Source organism: Micromys minutus, assembly GCF_963924665.1.
Source record: "Micromys minutus genome assembly, chromosome: 8".
Classification (NCBI taxonomy): domain Eukaryota; kingdom Metazoa; phylum Chordata; class Mammalia; order Rodentia; family Muridae; genus Micromys; species Micromys minutus.
In genome coordinates this window covers 23767534-23791918 of record NC_137977.1, presented here as the reverse complement: position 1 = coordinate 23791918, position 24385 = coordinate 23767534, and the positions used below count along the sequence as shown (strand labels likewise).

At 46.0% G+C, this 24385-nt stretch overlaps 1 protein-coding gene across 2 annotated transcripts in view; it reads right to left on the bottom strand.

The window, feature by feature from the left end:
• The window catches only part of CYSTM1 (cysteine rich transmembrane module containing 1), a 53134-nt gene extending 51265 nt beyond the window's left edge, over positions 1-1869 (bottom strand). For both annotated transcript variants that reach the window (XM_080920360.1, XM_080920359.1), the window contains exon 1: positions 1732-1869. The gene's annotated coding sequence lies outside the window, so the exon portion shown is untranslated. The remainder of the gene's footprint in view (positions 1-1731) is intronic.
• Positions 1870-24385: the final 22516 nt, after the last annotated feature.

The following is a 24385-nucleotide window of genomic DNA, read 5'->3' as shown; positions in this document are numbered from 1 at the left end:
GAGATTGATTTCACTGAGCTGACTGGAAGCTGCTCATTTTCCCATCTCAGCTACTCTAGACAGGCTCTCCAGAGTGCTGTACCAGTTTCTGTATTAGCACATAAACCAGCTGAGGACACCTTCCTAAGTTCTCAACAATTCCCTAAACTGTTTTTTACTGTACAAAATCCCCAGAGGTCCAATTTTGTTTTCTGAAGTCAAACAAATAATACAATACAAATTGGTTTGGTCACTTCAGTTCTTTACAGAAAACAAAAGATTTGATGTTTTAACAGGATCGATATATTTTAAGGGATACAAAACTATATAAATCACCAAATCATTCTTCCTTATAAACACAAATCATATATACACTTTTCTGGCTTCTCAGGAAATCAAAATAAAATAGCCTACTATTTAAACAAAGCGTATGTGCTTTGTTTATGATGTGTGCCTGTAAACCCAGTCAGTACTTGGAAGGTAGAGGCATGAGAATGAGGTGTTTAATGCCTTGACTCAGCTACATGAGGGCAGAAGCCAGCCTGAACTACACACAAGACTATCACCTCAAAATCAAAACCAGAAACACACACGCCCTTCACACACAGCAAAGTTACACAATCTTACTCTGAGAGAAGTTGGGTAGGAAAAAAAAAAATTGGGCCGAAAAATATCCATCTTAAAATTTACATCTTACTCAACACTCCACACCATAGTTTGGTGCTAATTCCCTTTAGTAATGTCCCCCATTAAAACTCCTGTCAATCAGTTTGGTTTGGATTTCACTCTAGGGTTGGGGGTATTTTTTGCAAGACATTCTGAGGTCTCTGAAGGACAATGTGCTGAGAACATTCTAGTCTCCAGGCAGACAGAAGGAAGCATATGTCCTGTCATTCTATCCAGTCAAATGGGATACAAGAAAATAAGACACGGTTGGGTATGTCCCTTCTAAAATAAAAACAAAAACCTGCTTAAATGTTACCGGTATTTTGGCTGCCCGACCAAGTCTGTTATAAATCTGTCAGAGTCCAAGTGTTGTCACCTCTTTTCCAGAATACAACACCAGCCACTTCAAGGTCTCCTTCCTTATCATAGTGTTCCCACTTCCCCAAACCAATCCAGTCTTAATGGCTCCCTAGAGCATACAATGTCTCAGCTAGACGCACAAGCTCTTTCCCCAACAGGTCCCAACTTAATGCTCCAAACTCTCACCCCAAATAGGCCCAGTAAGCACTCCACGGAGTTCAAGGCTCGGGTCTTTTTCCTCGCAGATTCCTCTTTTCACGTCCTCACTCAAAACTCTCTCCGGTTTCACCTCAACAGGTGTACACTCGGTTCTTGCGCCCGTAGCAAGCGGCCGGGGTTCCCTGCGCCCACACCTACTTACAAAACACCGATTCACCCCGCCACCAGGCTCCCACTCCCTAGCAAGCTCGACCCTACACACCTCGCGGAGCCTCAGAAACCGCAGCCTAAGGCGAAGAAATCCAGCAGCTTCCGGCCGACATCCCTGGAGACAGGGTGGGGCGAGCCCCGCTCTGCTCTCAGCCCGAGCCCACAGTGCCCCGCAGACTGCGGGAGACACTCAGTCCGCCCCAGGACGCCGGGCGACGGCAGCAGTGGGGTCCTCTCTTCTCAGGGGCCGCGCGCCCCAACCCGCCGCTCCGCGCTCAGCTCACCCCGCTCAGCCGCCCGCATCTCACCGCGCCCCAGCCCAGGCTAGCCGCCCCGCTCCAACCCCACAGCCCTCACCTCTCTGCTCCACAAAGGCGCCGCTTGCTGACTGGGTCTGGACCGAAGAAGACCCGGACCCGACTGCGCTAACAGCGCCGCACCTGCCGCAAGCCACTGAGCCGCAGCGGCGCGCTTGACGTCACCCGAGCCTCCAGCGCTGGAAGCCCGGAGTCACCTGATCTCCCTGGCAACGCGCAAGGAGGCGGGACGAAGCGAGGGCGGCGTCATAGCGCGAGCCCCGCCCCCCTCCGCGTCTCCCCAGTCTCCGCACCGGGTTGGGGACTTTTCAGCCTGTCCCTTACCTCCTTGCAGTCCCGGGCTGTATCTAGAGTTTCTCTCCGGATCCTTGCGAGCACCGCCCCCCCAGGTCGCTAAGACTGGAGTCTGGGGAAAAGGGCAGGGGTCCTGAGGACCAGCTCGGTACACAGCATGTCGGGCTACAGTGAGCTACTGCTGCTGCTGCCTGGCGTCTTCTCCACTGCGAGGTTCAGGGACCTGCTATAGAGCTCAGGCCCAAGACTATATGGCACTTTGGCTACTTTCCATAGACCTTGCTGCAGTAGTGTGACCAGTGCATGAGAATAAGAGTCTGAAGGGTAGGGCCAGTGTCCAGGCCAGGACCTCTTGTTCCTCAAGTCCCCTATTGACACAGGGAGAGAAATTCCTGAACTAATCCTACTTGCAAAAACAAAAACAAAACAAAAACCCAAAACCAAACAAACAAAGCTTAATTTTTCATTTTGGAAACTGATTTTTCTGGGTTGGGGTGTAATACGTATCCCAGTGGTTGAGTGTTTGTGAAACATTTGCAAACCTAGATTGACTCCCTAAACCTGCCTAGAAAGGGAGAAAGTGGTCCAAATTCCTCATGTTTATTGCTATACTGGTATCGTTACACCTTTGTCACTACCCAGTCTTAACAAATAGACCGTGCAAATGTAAACAACTGAGATGAAAATTAAACACCCCATGGGGGAGGAGCTCACTCTCGTTGACTTCCATTTCAGCTTTGGTCTCCCCCACCCTAAACCTCTAAAAGAGGTTTTCTGTCCTCCCTGCCTTTCACACAATAGGATCTTTGACCAAGAAGTTAATTTACAACTAACTTCTACTGAGTCCTTAGAGGCCAGGCTGATTAAGATATATAGCTTTGGAAAATCAAGAATACATAAGTAGCCTGACCATAGTTCATATCTTTTGCTTTGTTTTTCCCAACAAGATATTTCTGTAAAAGAGCAAGAAAAGAACAAGAACCCTGGTTGGCCTAGAACTTGCTCTGTAAACCAGGCTGGCCTCAAACTCAAAACCCACCCTCCTCTGCCTCCAGAGTACTGGGATTAAAAGCGTACACACTACCACCTGGCCATTTTCTCAGTTTTATTTTATTCATTACGGATTAATTTTGAAACAGGATCTCATGTTTCCCAGGCTGGCTCTGAACTCCCTATGTAGCTGAGAATGGCAAATTTCTGATCCCCCTGCTTCTACCCTGAGTGCTAAGATTACAAATGAGTGAAACTGTACCTGGTTTCATTTGCTGAGGATCAAACCCATGCTAGGCAAGAACCCTACCAAATAGTACATCCTAGTTTCTACATTTAGTTTTTGTGTTTTGTTTGTTAATAGTATATACAAGGGAGAAAGACAGCTGTGGAAAGCAGAGAAGCACCATAGCTTTACTAAGAAAGAGCTAAAGGAGAAAAGAAATTGAAAACAGGAGCCCTGAACTGTAATTCCAGCATGAAAGGGTGTGAGAGGTAAGAGGATCATCGCAGGTTCAAGGTCAGCCTGGGCTACAGAATGAGACCCTAGTTTGTTTGTTTTAAGAAGAAAGATAACTTGAGTCCAGAAGGAGAACAGTGAGGAGGAAGTGAGTACAGAGCAGAGGCAGGCAGGCCTGGAGTGTCTGGCAAAACCGAGGAGACCTCTAAATAGACAAGTCAGAGCCGGGTGAAGGGAGAGAGCTGGGCCAGGGTGAGGTTTGAGGGATCCTGGGGAATAGGAGAAGGGAGAAGTGGGCAGTGTTTTTGGCAGTGCTGAAAAGTAAGAGGAGACAAAGGCAGGTTAAGAGCATCACAGGACAGCTGAGGTTGCAAGAGGAAAGAAAGCCTAGAAAGAAGGAAGAAATGGGGTCAGCAAGATGACCCACGGCACTTGCGGCAGCTGACGTGGCTTCAGGGTCACAGGATAGGCTGACAGAGAAGAGCAGCATTGTTCATTAACCTCTGAGGACTAAAGGTCATCTAAGTGTATCCCCAAAAAACTGTCTCTGGAACGTCATGTGGTTTGAGCCACTCTGCAGAGCTATGAGGCATGTGTGTGTGTGTGTGTGTGTGTGTGTGTGTGTGTGTGTGTGTGTGTGTGTGTGTGTGTAGCAGATCTGGGTAGATTTATAACTACATCTCCACAGCATTCATCAAGACACCCTGTCAGTTCCGTTCATCTAGAGAACCCCCGACTAATACCAGATTTTTCTTTTTGTCTGGAATATTTCTAGGCCCTTGCTATCCTGTCTCCTTGTCTCTACTCTGATGAGCAAGGTGGAGGTGAGGAGGAAGTGTAATGGCCATGAAGAGAAGACCTTTATGGCATCTGCTTAAAGGCTGGGACATCAGAGAGCTCTTCTGGGGAAGAAAAGGGCATCTCTTCGATATGGCCTCTGACTATTCCCTTTTTCTGAATAGGTAGGGTCCCAGTGAAGGGATCATTACCAAAGAAAAATCAAAACATTCATTACCCTACCTCCATCGCTGATGGAAGGATCTGCTAGCACGTGAATAAAAAACTCAGGGTTGCTGCTGACAGGTGCCAAGAAGTAGTGCTGTGACCAGCAGCTAGGCACAGCCGCACACCTTTCTTCTCAGATTTGACCATTAGGCCTTGGGTAGAAGTTGCTGGACTCTCATCAGATTTCCTCACAGTAGCAGTGGGTGTGTTTCTGTTCCTGGAAAAAGAAGAAAAAAAGAAGTTCGGCAAAGCATATATCTTGGGAAGTCCACTAACCACAGACATTTCAACATGTGTTGGTCCATAGCAGTCACTCAGAGACTATGGTGTCATGGTTTGGTGAAAAGAGTGTATGCTTTGACGTTTGTTCATTGTGAACTTGCAAGTCTTGCGTCTATCAGCCAACCACTTACCTCACAAGACCCGGAAGTGACTCTCAGGGCAAAGAAAATCCAGACTCCTAACTTTTTGCTTTTGTGATGCCAGGGATCAAATTTGATTCTTCACATAGGCTAGGCAAGGGATGTATCACTGAGCTCCATTCCTAGGGCCTTCACACTTTAAAAAGCCTATTACAAAAACCATTCTAGGAGTTATGGATGTGGTTTGGTGGAGAGAATGCTTGGCTAGCGTATGTGAGGCCCAATATTTGACCTAGAACTACACAAACCAGGCATGGTGTTACACACCTGTAATCACATAATCACAGCAGTTCAAATATAATGACAGAAGGATTCAAAGTTCATCCTAGGATATAGAGAATTCTCAGTGAACATTTTTTTTTTAATTAAACTGCTTCTTGGACTAGGGGTGTGGTTAAGTTGGTAGAGTGCTTGTCTGGCATGCATGAAACCCTGAGTTAGATTTCACATAAAACTGTGCCTTAAAACCAGTAAATAGTACCATATAAAACTGGGAGTAAGTAATACATACCCATGGTCCCAGGAATTGGGAAGTAGAAGCAGGAACATAGGAACTCTTGTTCAAAGCTGTATTCAGCTACATAGCAAGTTCCAGGGCAGCCTGGAATATATAAGACCCCATCTCCAAAGGAGAAGGAAGAGAGCTAGTTTCTAGTTACCCTGGGTGGGTCTTCCAGACATCCAACACCTACAAGAAGACCAGGCAGCGTGGGAGTTCCCTAGCCACAGTGAAACTGAATTGTAAACTGCTGTGGTAAATATAAAAAGTGAGCTAGTGCCGGCTCCTGGAGGCCACATGGCACTGCAGGGTATCTGTATCTTAGCAGCTCTACTCCAACTCTAAGTACTCACAGACAACCGCTTCTTTGACCCAGGCAGAGTCCACTCCACCCACTCTTGCTGCTTCTGTCCCAGGTGGTCCACAACCGCCCCAACATGTTGCTCTCACCATGTCCTCCACCACCTAGTAAGAACATGATTCCACAATCATTAACTTATCAAACAGGTTTATATGTTAAATTCTCAATCCACAGTCCCCCCTATACAATAAGCTTACAACCAATTGACAAAGCTATAAACTGCCCACCTAGATAAGATAAATTCACCCATAGAAACCCTTAGAAATAGTCATAACAGTAAACTGCCATATCCTTTGTGCCCTTGTCATTCATGGAAAGAGCACCATGCCAGTTACATTGGCCAAGGTACACTCTAAGAAGGGGTGGAGGGTCTAAATCAAAGCCTTGGTAAAGGTGGGTATTCTGGGTCTTACCACATCTGCATCAGGAGCTCAGTGAGTGAACAGATGAAGGAATAGGCGAATGTGACTGTGAACTACAATAGTATAATAAGGTCAGCCCGATGGCTCTGTTATTGAGTGAATGAAGGAATGGATGAATGATTCAGCACATAAGCAAAGTTGACAGAATGGTAGGCAGCCAGAAGGCCAACCTGAGCAGACTGTGAAAACCAGGAAGTTCTAGAAAAGAGAGACAGAACAGATCACAGAGGAGTTTTTGAGGTAATGGATTCTTCTGTTAGGCACATGGGGTGTGGATCTGGAAGGATAGGATTGCAGTGTGACACTGTGACTTACTGGCCATGTGACCTAGAACATGTTGACTTAACTGCTGTGCAATTGTTCCCTAGATTGGAAAAATGGAGATAAGGTTGTTAATTGCTTTACGACAACCCTGAGGATTGGGAAACCTATGGAATCAAAGCCTGGGGCCCCAGTAAGTGTTTTATTAAGAGCTAAGCAAAAGGGCTATCTAGAGTATAGAAATGAGAAGGAACCACTCAAGTTCCTTGAATTGGGAATGGGAATGGAATGCATTGTTTTGTGAAGAAACATTTAGGAGCAGAATGCAGGTTGGGTCAGTGGTGCCTTGGCAAAGGCACAGCCTCAAAGGATCAAGGACTGACTAGTAGCTAGAAGCTGCCATGCCCAAGAAACAAACTTTCTCCCACCCCTGGCAGTCCCTGTATGGGAGCTGGAGCCTGGAAAACAGCATCTTCAGTAATCCTATTAGTGAATGTCAATTAGTGAATGGAGGTACACAAATCAGACATCTTTTTGGAGCTTACAAGGTCAACAGAAAATGCTGGGAAAGTTCCTTCTGTCAAGCACAGCAAATTTTAAAGTCAAGGAGAAATCTACCAAGGCCTGGCTCATTTCAGTTCCACTCCTACTCCTAAGGGAGACATGACAGATGTGAATGTGACCAGACATGTTCAAAACCCAGGGAAGAATGACCAGAATTTCCTATGAAGTAGGATGAAAGAAGTGTGGGGGGGGGGGGGGGGAGAGAGAGCTCAGTTCTAGGCTGTAACAGTTGCCTGTAAACCCAGCACTTGGAGGTGGGGGCTGGAGGATCAGAAGTTTGAAGTCAGCCTCAGCTACAGAGTTTGAGGCTAGCCTGGGATATACAGCCTATGACCTGTCTCAAAACCAAACCAAAACTGTTTCCTCATCCAGAGCTCTCACGGAATTTAAAGTGCATGTGAAGGAAAGGAACTCCAAGTCACTGTCAGCCTCTGGCTGTGGTCTTCATCTGAGCAATGGGTCTCAGTTTCGTGCCTTCCTATTGTCTACACTTGCAAATTTCGATCATCTACTCACGTGCAAGTGCTGAAGGACTAGTCAAATCACTTAAAGCGGAAGTGATAATATGTGAATTCCTGAAACCCAAAGTCCACACATTCATCTGAGGGACAGCTGCACCTGGATTCAGGTGAAACCCCAACGGCAGGAATCTCCGCTCTGGGTCCGTTTCCTCCATGAGTCCTCACTCAGGACCGCCCGGGCAGCCAGTGGTCCCTCGGTGCATGAGTCTTAAAGTCTCAGTAGACTAAAGGCTTTCAACAGCACCTGGAAAGCACCAGGATGAAATCTCGGGTTTGAAGGGTGTATGGAACTGGCTTTCTTCTGAATGTGCAGTTGTAGGCAGGGGTGTGAATGAAGCCTTGGCGCCTGTGTTCTCTAGTGCTAGCCGTAAACTCATTCTTTTTAAGTTCCACAGGAGGAAGGAATGGCTTCCTCAGGAAAGTGGAAGTTCAGTAGCTGGAAGTAGGAGCTGACCCCTACAGGCCGCCAACACTACAAACATCAGCCCACTGAAAATTCTAGAAGGCTTATGTCACAAACCATTCTGATAGGCTTCAGTTCACTTGAGAATCACTCGCCTTCTCTGGTGTTCCAGCAGTGGGACATCCAATGGAGAGGCAACTCCGGCGCTCGGAGATGAGCCACTGAGAGCAACGGACTGGCGTTTGATTTTACAGAAATGTAGCCTTCTCTGAAAGCATGGTTTCTGAGGAAGGCACTTCAAGGAGCACTTAATGCCCTAAGTGTGTTTGAAAAGCATCTGGGGCTCTCAAGGGGCAGCACATAAATGCCTGCATTTCGAATTGTAACCCTCTGAAGCATTGATTTCTGACGTGGCTGGACATCTCAATAGTGATCTTAAAAGAGCCAGTCCCAGAGGAGAGCACATTTTTTTTTCCTGGGCTGGGTCTCAGCTGACTACAATAAAGTCCCAACAACTCTGAAACATCTTCCTGCTCTTTAACCTTTTAAAGAAGCAAAAAAGAAAACCATCACATATAATTTAGAAATGGTAAAGCCATCAGTTTGCTTGCATTTTTATTTAAAAAATAAGCCAAGGATAATTTAGTTGGGGACATACTAAGGGTGAAGGAAGTCAGGGAGACATTAAACCCACATAATCCAACAGATTTGCAGAGTAACAACGTGTGCCTGGGGGTTATATCAGGCTTTGGAAATGTAGCAACAACGAACATAACTTAGCTAGGTGCAGCGGCTAAAATGTACTCTTAGCACCAGGGAACTGGAGACAGCAAGATCAGGAATTCAAGGCTATCCTCAGCTACATACTGAGTTGGAAACCAGCCTGGGATACATGTGACCCTGTCTTAAAAGACAGAGAGGTGGGCTGGAGAGATAGCTCAGCGGTTAAGAGCACTGGCTGCTCTTTCAGAAGTCCTGAGTTCAATTCCCAGCAACCACACGGTGGCTCAAAGCCATCTGTAATGGGATCTGATGCCCTCTTCTGGTGTGTCTGAAGACAGTTATAGTGTACTCACATACTCAAAATCTTAAGAAAGAAAGAAAGAAAGAAGAGAGAGAGAGAGAGAGAGAGAGAGAGAGAGAGAGAGAGCAAGAAAGGCAAATATCTGCTTAGAGGAACATGGAAATTAAGTGGCAGGGCTGAGGCTGAGATCCATAGACCTTTACCTGCCTTCAGCTTTAATTTTCTTCTAACTTGTAGATGGGAGGTGATTGGGGGTGTAGGGACTGCAGTGAACCAAAGAACAAACTTTATGCAAAGGAGGTAATTCAAGTAGCAGCAATTTGTCCAGGGGAACATGGCTCAGGTGGCCAGGCTCTCTGATTTGTTATTTGTGGCCAGGCTCTCTGATTTGTTATGGTGGTTTTGATTTAGGGTCTTGCTACTTAGCCCTGCTTAGCTGGCTTTGGACTCAGTCTGTAGTCCAGGCTGGTCTCAAACCTAAGTTGATTTTCTTGTCTCTGTCTCTTAAGTGTTACCATCCAACTCAGGCTTATAATTCTCTCTCTCTCTCTCTCTCTCTCTCTCTCTCTCTCTCTCTCTCTCTCTCTCTCTGTGTGTGTGTGTGTGTGTGTGTGTGTGTGTGCGTGCGCGCGACACATGTCAGTGCAGAGAAAAACCTCCAGTTTCTATCTTTCACCTTGTTTGAGACAGGGGTTGCTGGTGTTCGTCTGTGTGCCCCAGGCTAGCTGGCCCATGGTTCCATCTCTGCCTTCTACCTCACTGGAGGAGAATGACAGGTGTGTGCTATTCTCTTCATCCTTGTGTGGGGCTACAAGCTCACCTTCATGCTTGTGTAGAAAGCACATTCTTTACACACTGAACCATCTCATCAGCTCCCAGGTTTTCCTCCCCCCCAACAAAACCCAGCAAACAGTATTTAATGGGGAAACCAAAACAAAGCAAAACCAAATTTCAAAATACTATAATAGTCAAGCAAAATCTGCTAAGCATAACCGTAGCCACAGATCTATTCCTGTGCTAGAGGTCACACCGTGCCCACAGGGTCTCTGGAATAGTAGGATTCCAGACTGTAAGCCTGAATCTAAATATGAGAAGAAACCTGAATATGTGCTGCTTATATCTCCTGGGTTTGTTTTGTTTCGAGACAGGGGTTTCTCTGTGTAGCCCTGGCTGGCCTGGAACTCACTCTGTAGACCAGGCTGGCCTCAAACTCACAGAGATCTGCCTGCCTCTGTTTCTTGAGTGTTGGGATTAAAGGCATGCACACCACCACCACCCAGTCTCTTAGGTTGATTTTTTAAAAGACTAAGGTAAGAAAGAAGCAAAGGCCTTTGGGAATGGTAACTAGGAAAGAGCAGCTGGAACATTCCAACCTCACGGCGTGGAGGATGTTGCCAAAGAACCATTTTACCCAAGGCTGACAGGCCATGCTTATCTGAAAGGGAAAATTTAACTTTAGGGCGGGCTTCACGTTATATCTGAGGCCCTAATAATGATCATTATGCTGTCAGCATGCAAGACTTGGTTCAAAATAATTCTCCTCATGCAAGTCACAATCTACCCACTTCTTGGTCCCTTCCATATCGCCTCTGCCTGGGGCCTCCCACACTCAGCAAGCTTTTCATTCTTGCTGGCAAGAGAAGGTAGCAACAGGGAAAGATAGGAAAGGTTTATCCAGGGTGTATCCAGGTCTGTAACTGGAGTTGGTCTCTGGTGGTGCCAGTGCATCTTCTTATCCTGGTCTTTGGAGAGAAAAGGAGAGGGGAGACACAGAATAGTCTCTGCTACCAATAGGATAGCTCCAGCTAGCCTTGGTGGAGAATACCTGTAATGCCAGCACCATGGGAGGCTGATGCATAAGGGTCATGAGTTCAACATCAGCCTTGGCTATATATAAAGTTTAAGGCTAACTTTGGCTTCATGAGTAGACCCTGCCTCAACAAAACAATACCACCAATTTGGACTGGAGAGATGGCTCAGGGTTTAGTAACACTGGCTGATTTTGCAGAAGACCCAGGCTCAGTAACCAGTACCCACACAGTGACTCACAGCTGTCTATTACTCCAGTTCCAGGGAATCTGCTGCCCCCTTCTGCTCTCTGAGGGCTCCTGCATGTACAGAGAGTACCTATATACAGACAGATGCACACATATATACTATATATGTGTGTGTGTGTGTGTCTGTCTATCTATCTATCTATCTATCTATCTATCTATCTATCTATCTATCTATTTACCTGCACATTTTGCATCAAGCCAAGTGTGCTGACCAATGACTATAAGCCCAGCTTTATAGAAATTGAGACCGGAGAATTTCACAGCTAGCAGCACTCAAGGCCAACCAAGGCTACTCAGATCCAGGTCAGCCTGAGCTACAGCAAAAAAACACTCTCAAAACCAAAACAATAACAACAACAAAGCAACAAAACCCCATACCATCAACGGATCATTACTCCACAAGAAAAAATTCATACTTAAAACGTATAAAGGAATCCCATCCTTGGATCGTAACAAGATCAGAAAACCTCTGTTTACTACAAGAATTGTTTCAGAAGGAAATGAGATCTGGTGCAGGAAAAAAAAATCCCAGTTCTATCAGCTCTCAAGATAGTAACTTTACAACCATCTGCCAGTGTGTTTCATCAGAGCAAAACAGCACTGTCGAGCAAGGGGACAGATTTGCTGTTGCTGCTGCTGCTGCCGCTGCCACCACCTCCTTCTGTTGCTTGGATAAAGCACCAGCATGTGGCACTGCTCTGAGATTCTTAGAAGATCCAGACAAGTGCTGCTGGCTGGAACCTGCTACTTCTGTTTGCACCATGAGGCTCCAAATTCCAACTCCTCTGGTATCTTCTCAAAGGAAGCCACTCAAACCTCACACAAGGAGGACTTCCATTCCTTCTGGGAGGTAGAACATAGCTATGCACACACCCACCCCTTCTGCTATGAAAATCATTTGATTACCCGGTGGCTTCTCTCATTCTGGGGGAGGGAGGGAGTGCAGTGCTGTGTGGGGCTAGGAGTGTTCAGGGGGCTGTGACTTCCTATGTTCTCACTTTGGGACCAGAACCATTAACTTAACTTTAAAAAAAAAAAAGATTTATTTATTTATTATATTTAAATATGCTGTAGGTGTCTTCAGACACACCAGAAGAGGGCATTAGATCTCATTACAGATGGTTGTGAGCCACCATGTGTTTGCTGGGATTTGAACTCAGGACCTCTGGAAGAGCAGTCAGTGCTCTTAACCACTGAACCATGTACAGCCCAACTTAATCGTTTTGAGTCTCGGTTTCTTCATCTGTTAACTGGGAATAACAAAAGGACCAACCATCTAGAAGGCTGTCCCCAGAACCTTCTGCTCAGCCCATTCACACCACACAAGTTAAAAGGTTGTAGTACTTAATTGCTGGGCCTCATGGTTTGCTCTCATGTATCCAGGCTGATCTTAAAACTCTCACCTTGAAGTTCTGATTCTTCTGCCTCTGCCTCTGCTATTCTTAAAGGGCTGCACCACCATGCTCGCTTTATACAAGATGATCCGGAGCCATTGTGATGTGGGGTGGCCAGGGCCAGCTGCAGACCATCCAGAGCCCAAGTAGCACTGGCTACTCTGCTGTCACCCAGGCCTCTTATGTGCACCCATCTGCTTCTGCCCATTAGACTGTGAGGAACTCACATTTTCGAATTCTCAGTCTTTATCAGGGCTGATAAGTTCTAGTAGGATCTGGGTTTTGCTCCCTCTCTATCTTCTCTGCCTGATCCTCCTGGTCAGTTACCACAGCCTTCAGACTGTGCCCAGACTCGCCAAACTTCTTCCTGATCCCAGGACTTTGTACTTTTTTCTTTTGTTTGGTTTTCTGGGGTTTGTTTTTGTTTTTGCTTTTCAGACAGGTTTTCTTTATGTAGCCCTGAATGTTCTGGAACATGCTCTGTAGACCAGGATGGCTTCGAACTCACAGAGATACACTTCCTCTGACTCCAGAGTGCTGGGATTAAAGGTATGTGCACCACTTCCGGCTCAGGCCTTTGTTAAATACCCTTTGCCTGGAATGCCCTCCACCTTGTTTTGCGTGGGTGGCTCCCTCCTGACACCTACTGTTCAGATGCTGCCCCTCTCCTGGCTGGCCAATCACAATCCTTCCCTCATCAGTCCTTCTCATAATACACTTCTTTTGCACCAGGACTTATTGCATGAACAGCTCATTCATTTTGTTGCTCTGTTTGTTGAGATAGGGTCTCCTGGTCTGTTTTTGATCTCCCTTTCTTGGTTTGATTTGTTTTAGGATGTTGGTTGAAACATGCATACCATGAAGTCTCCGGTCTAGCTTCTTTGAGGTAGCGTGTTTTTGAGGTTCACTCACTGTATTAGTTGCTTTCTGTTTTAGTAATAAAACTCTGGCCGATACCAACCTGGGGAGGAAGGATATATTTGGTGTACATTTTCACATCACAGTCCATCCATCATTAAGGGAAGTCAGGGCAGGAGCTCAAGCAGGAACCTGGAGACAGGAACTAACACATATGCCAGGGAGGGGTGCTGCTTATGGAAGTGACGCCACCCACAGTGTGCTGGTGGCCTCTCACATCACTCGCTAATCAAAGGGGGGAAAAGAATACCTTCTAGATATGCCCACAAGCCAATCTGATAGAATCAGAGGCAACTCCTCAATCGAGGATTCTTCTTCCCAGATAATTCCACTTTGTGTCAGCTTGAAAAAAAATTAGTCAGCGTACTCACAAACTCATGTTGTAGCATTGGCCAGTCTGTTGTTCCTTTTTATTAGTGAATGATAAGCCATTGTTGGAATCTACCATAATCTATTCACCGTTGATGGATACCTGGGCCATTTCCAGTTTTGGAAAACAAACCCTGTCTTTGTGTGGCCAGAGATTTCCTTTCTTTTAGTGAACATTCACTATGGCACTTGCTCAGCTTATGAAAAGAGTATGCTCAGTTTTATAAGGAATTCTAACTTTCCCCCCAAAGTAACTGTTCTAGCTCACACTCCCTCTTTGTTTTGTTTCTGTTTTTGTTTTTTGAAGACAGGGTTTCTCTGTGTAGCCCTGGCCTTCCTGGACCAATTTACTCTCTTGTTAACAACATGCAAGCTTTCTTTTTTTAAGCTTTAATATGTGTGCTTAACTGTGTGTGTGCGTGTTTCTATGTGTGGTTATGTGCATGCACAGGTGCCCTCAGAGGCTGGAGGCATTGGATCCCCTGGAGCTGGAGTTAGAGGTCGCTGTGAGCAACTCTAAAAGGGTACTGGGAACTGAACTCTGGTCCTCTGGTAAAGCCTCAAGTGCTATCGCTCCAGACACTGTGCCAGCATTTTCATTGTTTCATATTCTTCCCAGTTCTTTTTTAAAAATTATTATTGTTGTTGTTTGTTTTCTTTGAGACGTGATCTCATTATGTCATCCTGGCTGGTCTGGATATCACTGTGTAGACAGGGCTGGCTTTGAATTCACAGAGATCCACTTGTCTCTGCCTCCTGCTTGCTGGGATGAGAAGCATATAACATTCTCAGCTTTTATTTAAAATTTAGCCATTCCAAACTTTGGTGGTTGCCTTTAAACTCTAGTATTTGGGAAGCTACGGCAGGGAGATCTGTAAGTTCCAGGTCGGCTAGGATTACATAGTGAGACCCTGTCTTAAAAAGCAAAAAACAAACAAAAACAACAACAAAAAAGTCACCATCACCACCTCCATCAATAAACTTATCCATTCTAATTGATGCATCCTATTACATCATTACCTCATTAGAATTTTAATGTATAATTCTCTGATGACCAATGATGTTGAGAAACTTTTCATGTGTTTATTAGATATAGTTTGAGGACCTGTTAAACTCTTATCCATATTTTAATGTGATTGTCTTAGTACTCTGAATTGTAAAATTTCTTACTAAATAAAAATATGTTGTGGAAAAATATATACATTTAGGGCTGAAGAGATGGCTCAGCAGTTAAGAGTGCTCACTGAAGAAGCACGCAGAGGAGTTCTGATCCTAACACCCACATAAAACTCCCTGGCCCCTCATGTGCCTGTAATTACAGCTCTACAGAGGGCAGAGGGCAGAGGCCAGAGGGTCACTCAGGCTTCCCAGCTGCCCGACTAGCCAAAAACCAACCAAACAAACAAACAAACATAACTCACTGGAGATCCAAGCGGCCTCTGAGGGACTCTGTTACTTCAAGGACAAACTAATCTACCTAGTGTGGCTATGTCTCCAAAATGAATAATGGCTGAAGAGATGGCTCAGAGGTTAAGAGCACTGGCTGCTTTTTTAGAGGTCTTGAGTTCAATCCCCAGCAACCACATGGTGGCCCACAACCATCTGTAATGAGATTGGGTGCCCTCTTCTGGTGTGTAGGCAGAACACTGTATATATATAATAGACAAACAAATAGAAAATTTTAAATGAGAAATGCTGTCTCAAAGGAATAAGGCAGACAGCCTTTCTCTGGCCCCCGTGTTCGTGCACACTCACACTGCACTTGCACACACCCACAAACACATGCAAATAAATCATACAAAGTTGTTTCTAGTGTGTGGCTTATGTGTTCATTTCTGTCTTTCTCTGTTAAGAATCAAACACATGCTCCAGTAGTTACTAAGCTAGGGATCATTCAAAAACTCCTTCAGGAAAACAGTCAGTTGTTGGGTCTATTTTAAGCATTGTGTGAAGTTAAGATTGTTTTCCATATAGATATTTAATAATTCTTTTTAAATTGTACATATTAATGTATGATGTGTGCTCTGTGTGTGTGTGTGTGTGTGTATGTGTATGGTGTATATATGATGTATGTGCTGTGTGTGTGTGTGTGTGTGTGTGGTGTATGGTGTATATATGATATGTGTGCTGTGTGTGTGTGTTTGTGTATGGTGTATGGTATATGTATGATATGTGTGCTGTGTGGGGGGGTGTATGGTGTATGTATGATGTGTGTGTGTATGTGTGCTCTCTCACTCTCTGTGTGTAGGTGCTTTTGCTGAGGTACTCTGTGGAGGTCAAAGGACAACTCTGAGGAGTCACCTCATCTTCCGTATTTATGTGAGTTCTAGGGATCAACCCAGGTTTGCGCAACTTGAACCCACTTGATTGTACCCACTGGAACTCTCTTGTCCAGCCAGATACTCAATTATCCCAACACCCTTAAAAAGTAAGTACCTGGTGGGGTGTGGCAGCTCACACCTTTAATCCCAGCACTTGGGAAGCAGAGGCAGGTGGATCTCTGTGAGTTTAAGGCCAATTGGTCCACACAGTAAGTTCTAGGATATCAAGGACTGCACAGTGAGATCCTGTCTCAACAAAAAAAAAGCACCTGGGAGGAGGTGGAAAATAAGGGCAGATATGATTAAATTTATATTATATAGATGCATTTTATATATGTATGAAAGTTTCAGAGAATAAATTAAAATTGTTTGAAGTACCACTTCACTTATAATTACTCAATTATTTTCATCTTGGAACTATTTTTGATCTCTCCTGGTCTGTAAGGTTCATTATTTATTCAAGTTTCTTTCCCATCTCTGCCACACTGCCTTGCAAGCAGAAAAGCAGGGGAAGAGCTTGCCTGATGCCTTTAAGTCACTATCCGGAGGACGGAAGTAAGGGTCATGGAGAGCAAAATGATCTTCGAAGTGGGACACCTGTGTCCTGACCCAGTGGGAACATACCTCAGAGCAGTATAGACTGCACCGAGTGTCCCAGTGAGCATCAGAGAAAGGATTGTTTCACTGGCTTCCAGAGCCATGCGTCAGATTTCCAGGCTCCACAGCAGGAATCCGGAGGGGCGGTAAGAAGGGAGGCAACCCCTGAGAGGGGCGGACAGGCCAAGCAGCTCTACTGACTGCAAGTTGGTTGCCACAGTGACGGCAGGGGGAAATGAGAGGCACGGGATAAGAGGAGGGTCACGAGAGGTTTCCTAGACACATTCACTCCATAAACTCTAATGCTTTTTGTGCACCATGTATAATCTTACTCGCTGGAGATCCTTGTGGGAAAGCCAAGCGCTAGCCTTACAGGGGGAGACCAGTAACTATTATCAAGCCGGATATGGGATGGACGTTTGTAACCCCAGCACGCAGTACTGTGAGGCAGGAAAGCCTGGCGTCTGAGCTTAGCTTGAGCTGAGTGTCAGGCCAGTCTGGGCTACACAGCAAGACCCTGTGCTAATAGAAAAACCAGAAAGATTCTACCCGGAGCAACTGCAACTTACACACTGTTGGTGAGAACGAGTATAGTTTGTGAGAGTGTAGCCACTTCTCACAAAGACAAACATCTACTCCCCATGTGACACACCAATCTTACTCCTACTGATTTCCTCAAGTGACATTAAGTTCATATTCACACAAAACCCTAGGCACAGATGTTTATAAGGGGCTAGAGAGATGGCTCAGTAGTTAAGAGTGCTTGCAGCTCTTACAGAGGACCCTAGTTCAATTCCCAGCAACCACATTGGGCGGCTTATGACTGTAACTCCAGCTTCCTGGGATCCAGTGTCCTCTTTTGGCCCCATGTGCAGCTGTGTGTGTGTGTGTGTGAGTGCGTGCACATAAAAGCTAAATTAGGTCCATTTTCAACTAAGAAATAATGTACTAATGTTAGTTTTCTGGGTTTGACCTTATATTACAGCTATATATTATGTATATATTGGGGGAAACAGGAAAGGTTGGGAACCTTTGCAACTTCCAGTAAAAATAATTATCTCAAAATAATGTATAAATACATTTTATGATTGAGTTGAAAGTAATTTATAAGGGCTGGAAAGATGGCTTGGTAGTTAACAGTGCTTACTGCTACTGCAAATGACCTGGGTTCAATTCCCAACACTCACATCAAAAAGATTTGAGTTTCAAATATTTACAAACAAAACAGCCAGGGACTAGAGAGATGGCTCAGCATCTTAAGAGCACTGACTGCTCTTCCAGAGGTCCTAAGTTCAATTCCCAGCAACCACATGGTGGCTCACAACCATCTGTAATGAGATCTGATACCATCTTCTGGTGTGTCTGAAGACAACTACACTGTACTCACAGATATAAAATAAATAAATCTTAAATAAACCAAACAAAACAATCAGGTAGTTGTGGCACACACATTTAGCACCCAGGAGGCAGAGGCAGGGGGATCCCAGAGTGAGTTCCAGAAAAGAAGGACTACACAAAGAAACACTGTCTACAACAACAACAAAAACCAAAAAACCAAAATAACAAAAAAAAAAAGAAAAGAAAAAAAAAAAAGAAAGAAAAAGAAAGTCCCAGTAGATGAGTTTAAGAGCAATAAAAGATTTAATGATTTATATTTTCTTTTAATTTATGTGTGTATGCACATGTCTGTAGGTGCCCAGGAAAGCCAGAAGAGGGTTCCAATTCTCTTTGACTGGAATTATAGAAATCTTTCTGATGTGGGTGCTGGGAATGGATCCCATGTTCTTTACAACAGCAGCAAGTACTCTTAACCACAGAGCCATCTCTCCAGCCCCTATAATTTACTTCCAAATGGTTCAGTAAATGTATGTTAATATTTAGAGTTTTTTGTTTTTTTTTAAACATGGCAAAATGTAATCAATTACTCAATCTAGCCATGGGCATGTAGGTTCATTCTATTATTTATTCTCTTAACTATACATTGGAAATGTTCATAATAAAAAGTTGAAGGAAAAATAAATCAATGATAAGAACATTAATAAAGATGAACCCCGAAAGCACTGTGGCAAGTCAAAATGGCGGGGACATAAAGCCGCTGCCGTAGGGCTATAGCTCAGTATAGAGCGTGAGCCCAGCTGGCCCCAAGGCCAGAGTCAACCTTCAGCAGCAAGAAAACACACAAAAACCAAAACAACTACACAGAAAGCTACACACTGAGGCCAGCAAGGCCCAGGGGACACAAGCACTTGACACACAAACCTGATGACCTGAGTTTGAGACCTGGAACCCACTTCGGAAGGAGCAAACTGGCTCCAGAAAGAAAGAGCTGTCTTCTGATTTCTACAGGCATGCACTCTACATGTGTGCTCTAGCTCTAAGCCTCTTGTCTGTTGGTCTGTCTGTCTGTCTGTCTGTCTCTCTCTCTCTCTCTCTCTCTCTCTCTCTCTCTCTCTCTCTCTCACACACACACACACACACACACTGCTTTAGAAAGGTTACCCACTGTAAGATTTCATTCAGATTGAAGGAGAAGCTACAAGAACAGAAACGGGGGCAGTGGTGGTCAGTGGTTGGAGCTGAAGGACAGATTAGTGCCAAAGCACATTTTAAAACAGTGGCCACCTAGTAAACTAGAATATTAGGCGATACTCAGAGCAAGTGCTTTTCCCAAATGATACCGCTGTGTTGTCAGGACCGGCTGACTGTGAGTCACTGTGGAGGCCACCTCAGCTCACAGCAGGTGGCCACACATGCTCCCTGGACCCAGGGTTTGGCCCTGTGTCTTTCTTGTGAGGTTTCATGTATTCCCACTGCATCCTCTGGAATAGCATCCTTCCGAGTCCTGTGGTCTCTGGGTGGAGGGCAATTAGGGGACCAGCAACAGCTTCAACAGGTGACAACAGATGTTCTAACAGGGACCCTAGGGACCCCGGGTCATTTTCCTTTCCTTGGTGACTCTTGTGTCAAACCCAAATTTTCTCCTACATGCTACAGAGATGTGTGTGTGTGTGTGTGTGTGTGTGTGTGTGTGTGTTTGAGACAGGGTCCTTACTATTTAGTACAAATTGGCCTGGAACTCGGTCCTCCTGCCTCAGCCTCCCAGGTGTTGTGGTTACAGATATATGCCATCACAACAAGCAAGACCAGCCTATTTTTAAAAGAGGCAAGATGTTAGTAATTCCCTTTGCATACTTGAAGTGTGGAGTAAACACACTACATTGCTTTACAATACAACAAAACTCACTGTTTATTAGGGACTTTCTCAATGCCAGGTCCCTCCAGGCACTCCTAGATCTGTTATCCTCACACACACCCTGAGCTTGGTAGCCACTGTACAGGTTGGACAGGTAAGGAACTAAGTTTTACAGAGGTTAAGGAGTGTGCTTTGGGCTACATTCCAGGGAGCTTTCAGAACTTCAGCATTCTTCTGGGGCTGCTCTGTACGCAGCATCACCGTGGAGACCCTCAGCATCATGTGGGCCATGAACATTTCTTCTGTCACAGAATAGGAATGTTCTTTCTGCAGTGAGTGGTCGCATCTAGGTCAACGATGGGAGGGAAGGGGGAGAACGTGCTGCAAAAACACCAGCTGCTCTTTCTAGCTTTTCAAAAACACAGACATTAGGGACACAGATTTTTATCAGTCTGATTCAGAGGGAGGGAGATGGAGGAGGAAATGAGCAGGCTGTGTCTGGAGGAAAGAAAGAGTCGCTGGGGTCTGGAGTCCGAAGACAGTGACAAGAACCAAATTAAGACACTGTGTGCCAAGTACTGTGCTAACTGTCCCAGATAACCTCTCTACTGGGTAGTCTCATTCCATCTTCAGAGTCAGAACATAGAAATAATGTGTGTGTGTATGTGTATGTGTGTAGTGTGTGTGTATGCGTGTGTATGTGTGTGTGCATGCTGCTAGGGACTGAACCCGAACCTTTTGCATGCTAGGTGAGTTTTCCACTGCTGGGTTATACTTCCAACTGAACATCCTTGCCCTTTCCCCTCATTTATGGTGCTACACATTGAATCTCGGAGCTCACCACATGGCTAAACAAGCTCTCTGTCACCCAACTATACCACTCACTGGCCTTCTTTTTAGGCTAAGAAGAAGGAAGAAGAAAAAGGAAAAGAGGAGGTGGAGGTGGAAGAGGAGAAGGGAGAAGGAGGAAGGGGAGGAGGAAGAAGAAAAAAAAAAAAAAACCCACAGGGTTTCCTTAAGATATCTTGGTTGGCCTTGAACTTTCTATCTTCATGTTTTAGCTCCCGGAGTTGGGCTTCCAGGCCTGTGTCACCACCAGGCTCTGCCTGACCAAACATTTTTATATGCACAAACTGGGGTATAAATACACTGAGATCAGGAAGGGTACACAGTGAAGGAATAAGCTACCTGAAGAGTGCCGACCAAAGTTATTACACCGTGTAAAGACTTTTATATTGAAAATGTGTAACACAATTTTAATTGTGTGAGCAATTAAAAAACAAGACAAAGCGGAAGGTGCTAACGCCTGGGCACAAGAATTTGAGAGCTAAGCAGGCAGGAGCCTGATGGTACAAACTGCCCATCCCTGTCTTGGGCCTCATTGCCTTTCAGGATCCGCAGTGTCTGCCTCCTGCTGGTAAAGAATCTCCAGCTGACTCCCAAGAGTCACAGGCCACAAGCTGCCCCGCCCCGTGGGTTTCCTAGGGGGCAGGGCCACCACCGGTCTCAGCCTTTGGGGAGCCCAAGGACAAATGTCCAACCCTGCAGCCCGCCCACTGTCGCCAAGAGGATTTCTGGCCAATCAGACCCTGGTGATGCCATACTCCAGGGATGAGAGTGGCAGGAAATCAAGGTCAAGGCCCCGGGCACAATGAAGCCATTGTTGGTCCCCAGTCAGTTGACTTTCCAAGCAGCGGTTCCCCATGCACCACCCTCGCTCCCTCTCTCCACCTCTGCCCCCTGCCGGGAAGTCACCCAAACCTCCTGCGGGTTCATTAGCCTCTGCACCAAAAGAGCTGCGCTCTGTATCCTCCTATCCTAGGCGGCGAGGTCTGGCCACCCCGTGCAGTGTCACCTACAACCACCAGGTGGCGACAAAGCATCATACTCAGGATTGGGGAGGGCGGCAAGAAGCCAGCCAGCTGCACCAAATGCATCGGGGCGGGGAAGACCCTATCCTTCCTGCTTTAGCCCGGAGCGACTATTAAAAAAAAAAAAAAAGTCACGTATGACATGACTTTTGTCGCCCTTATTCTGAAGTCATAGAGATCTTTAACCTCAGGAGCTCTTTACTTCAGAAAATGGCAAAATGGCCGTGAGCTGTAGCATTCTCTCCCCCCCCCCCAATCCCTCTCACCCCTACTGCACGGAAAGGGAACCGCGGGAGGAAAGCCTGGGTTCTCTGCAGACCGCCCCCTCCCCCCGCAGGAGTCCCTGACCACCTCTCCGGTCCAGACTAACCAACAAGCTCATTAGCCTGTTGCATTAATGTATAAATATTATCTCTGGCTACTCCCTCACCCTAGTCTAAATTTTATTTCTCCTGTTATCACTCGGTGTCTGCTCTTGTTTTCCTCTACATTGTGGGTATTTGTAATAGGACGCACATCTGCCTATTTCCAACCAGCATAGACTCTATAAGAACGGATTCTGGGTTGGTTTTTTTGCTAAAGAGTCTAGTGTAATGTAGGAATTCTGTAAATACTTGTCAACTTAGTCAGGACCCTAAGGGACAGTGAGGATGGAGACTGTCTTCAGGATTCAGAGAGCTCAGAATGCTTGAGTACATGTAGCTGACTAGTAGCACCTTACCCAGATTTTCACCTTGGACTGCATGTCTCACAGAAGCAAAGCTTTGGGACTAGGAAATGCCAGCCCTGATTATGTGGCCTCACTCACTGGATCTGTGCTAAGGAACTTTGCAGACAGGGCTTTTCTTAGATTTAGCCTCCTCTGGTGTATAAGGGAAACAAGAATGCTACTTCCAAGGGCCACGGTGAGGTGCTGAACATAAGGACTTAATGACACCAGTAGTTGTCTCTGGGGCAGCTTCTGTCCAAGCTGCAGCCTTTAATGTTCAAGTAATGGGCTGTCGAGCTGAGAGATGGATCTGAGCTGAGCAGGCTGGTTTGGTTTCTGCTGTGAATTGGTTCAGGAAGCTAGGGTGGGGGCAGGTCTTGCCTTCTGCTTGAATACAGATCTGTCTCTGTTGGGGGGACCATCCTGCAGCTTCTCAGCTTGAAAATCACTGTGAGCAGAACCATTGTGAACATGTTCACAGAAATCAAACGGTTTAGGGGTGAGGTAGTAATCAAAGCCCAAAGGGAATTGTAGTTTTGACTGCATGGGGGGGGGCATAGTCTGGTCTTGACCGCTTCCTGAGGGAGTGAGATGAGGGTCTGGGAGCTGCAGATGAACAAGAAGGGCTGAGAAAAGTCCTTCCTGGGAAGCACTATGATGACCCAGTGGAACTGGGCTTTCCTGGGCCTGGTGAGTGGTCATATGGGAGGAGGCAAAAGCAAACACATCAGAGGACACAGGCTGCCAGGAACTGACTGCCCTTGCGGTGAGTCCCGCATACACCCACAGGATGTTAGGACGAGGCTGGGCCCTGGGGAAGGATTAAGGACTTTCAGGGAGGTGGCCAGGAAAAGCTTGTCATGAGTTCAAAGGGCAGGGACAGGGGCTGAGCTCAGCATTTCCAGTTGTTACTGTAGGGGTGTGGAGCCACCCAGTTGTGGATATCTATCCATACCAGTCAGGAGTAGCTGACAACTGGATATACAGCCCAGCTCTGTAGCTTGCAACTTAACTCAACCTGTGGTCTGTCTATAAGGTGGGGAGTTAATAGCACCAATCTCACAGAGTTTGTGTGTGTGCACATGCACATGCAAATCTGAGTGTGCATGGAGGGCAAAGGTTGATGCTGAACATCTTAATCACACTCCACATTCTTTCTTAAAACAAGGTTGCTCAACCCTACTCACCGATTCTGCTAAATTAACTGGCCAGGGAGCTCCAAGGATCCCACGTGTTTGCCTTCCTGGTTCTTGGATTACAGGCATGTGCTGCCACATATGGATTTGTGTGTGTGTGTGTGTGTGTGTGTGTGTGTGCGCGCGAGCACGCGCGCGTTGAACATTAAATTCAGTTCTCCCTGGCCCACAGAATGGTTTTGAAGGTTAGGTGCAATAATCCAGGAAATACACTGGTGTGCAGTAGGCACTTGATCAACAGTGGTATTAATTTTTAGAGCAGTTTTAGAAACATGCACGTGTGGTTTTGTGCACATAAATGCAGGTGCTTTGGCAGGTCAGAGGCATCAGATCCTCCTGGGACTAGAGTTGTATTATGGGTGGCTGTGAGTTGTCTGATGCGGATGCTGGAAACCAAACCTGAATTCTCTGCAAGAGCAGTATGCGTGCATTCACTGCCCCATCCTTCCAACCCTGTCGTGGGCACTTTTGCCACAACTTGCCAGTTCGGAGAGTAGGAATGTGAGATCCAGGGAGGCTTAGAGTCCCACACCTAAAAGCAAAGGCACTGACACTTCAACCCAACTTTCTATAGCTCTAAAATCTGTACTCCTTTTTGGGAGGCAAAGGCAGATCCAGTGATTGTCTGGAGAGAAACTGAGTCCTATTGAGTCATAGGTTCATGGATGCCACTGATGGGCACAGAGCTTCTAGAGTAAGGGTGGCATGTCCCTTTCTCTAGAGGCCCACATCCCCAAGCATGCCTTCTTTGCCAACTTCAGCAGCAGAGCTCTGCATCCCAACTCCGGACTTTGTGGGGCTCCCTCACTCATTTGGTCTGGGCCCTTTCTCCCCACTTCTAAA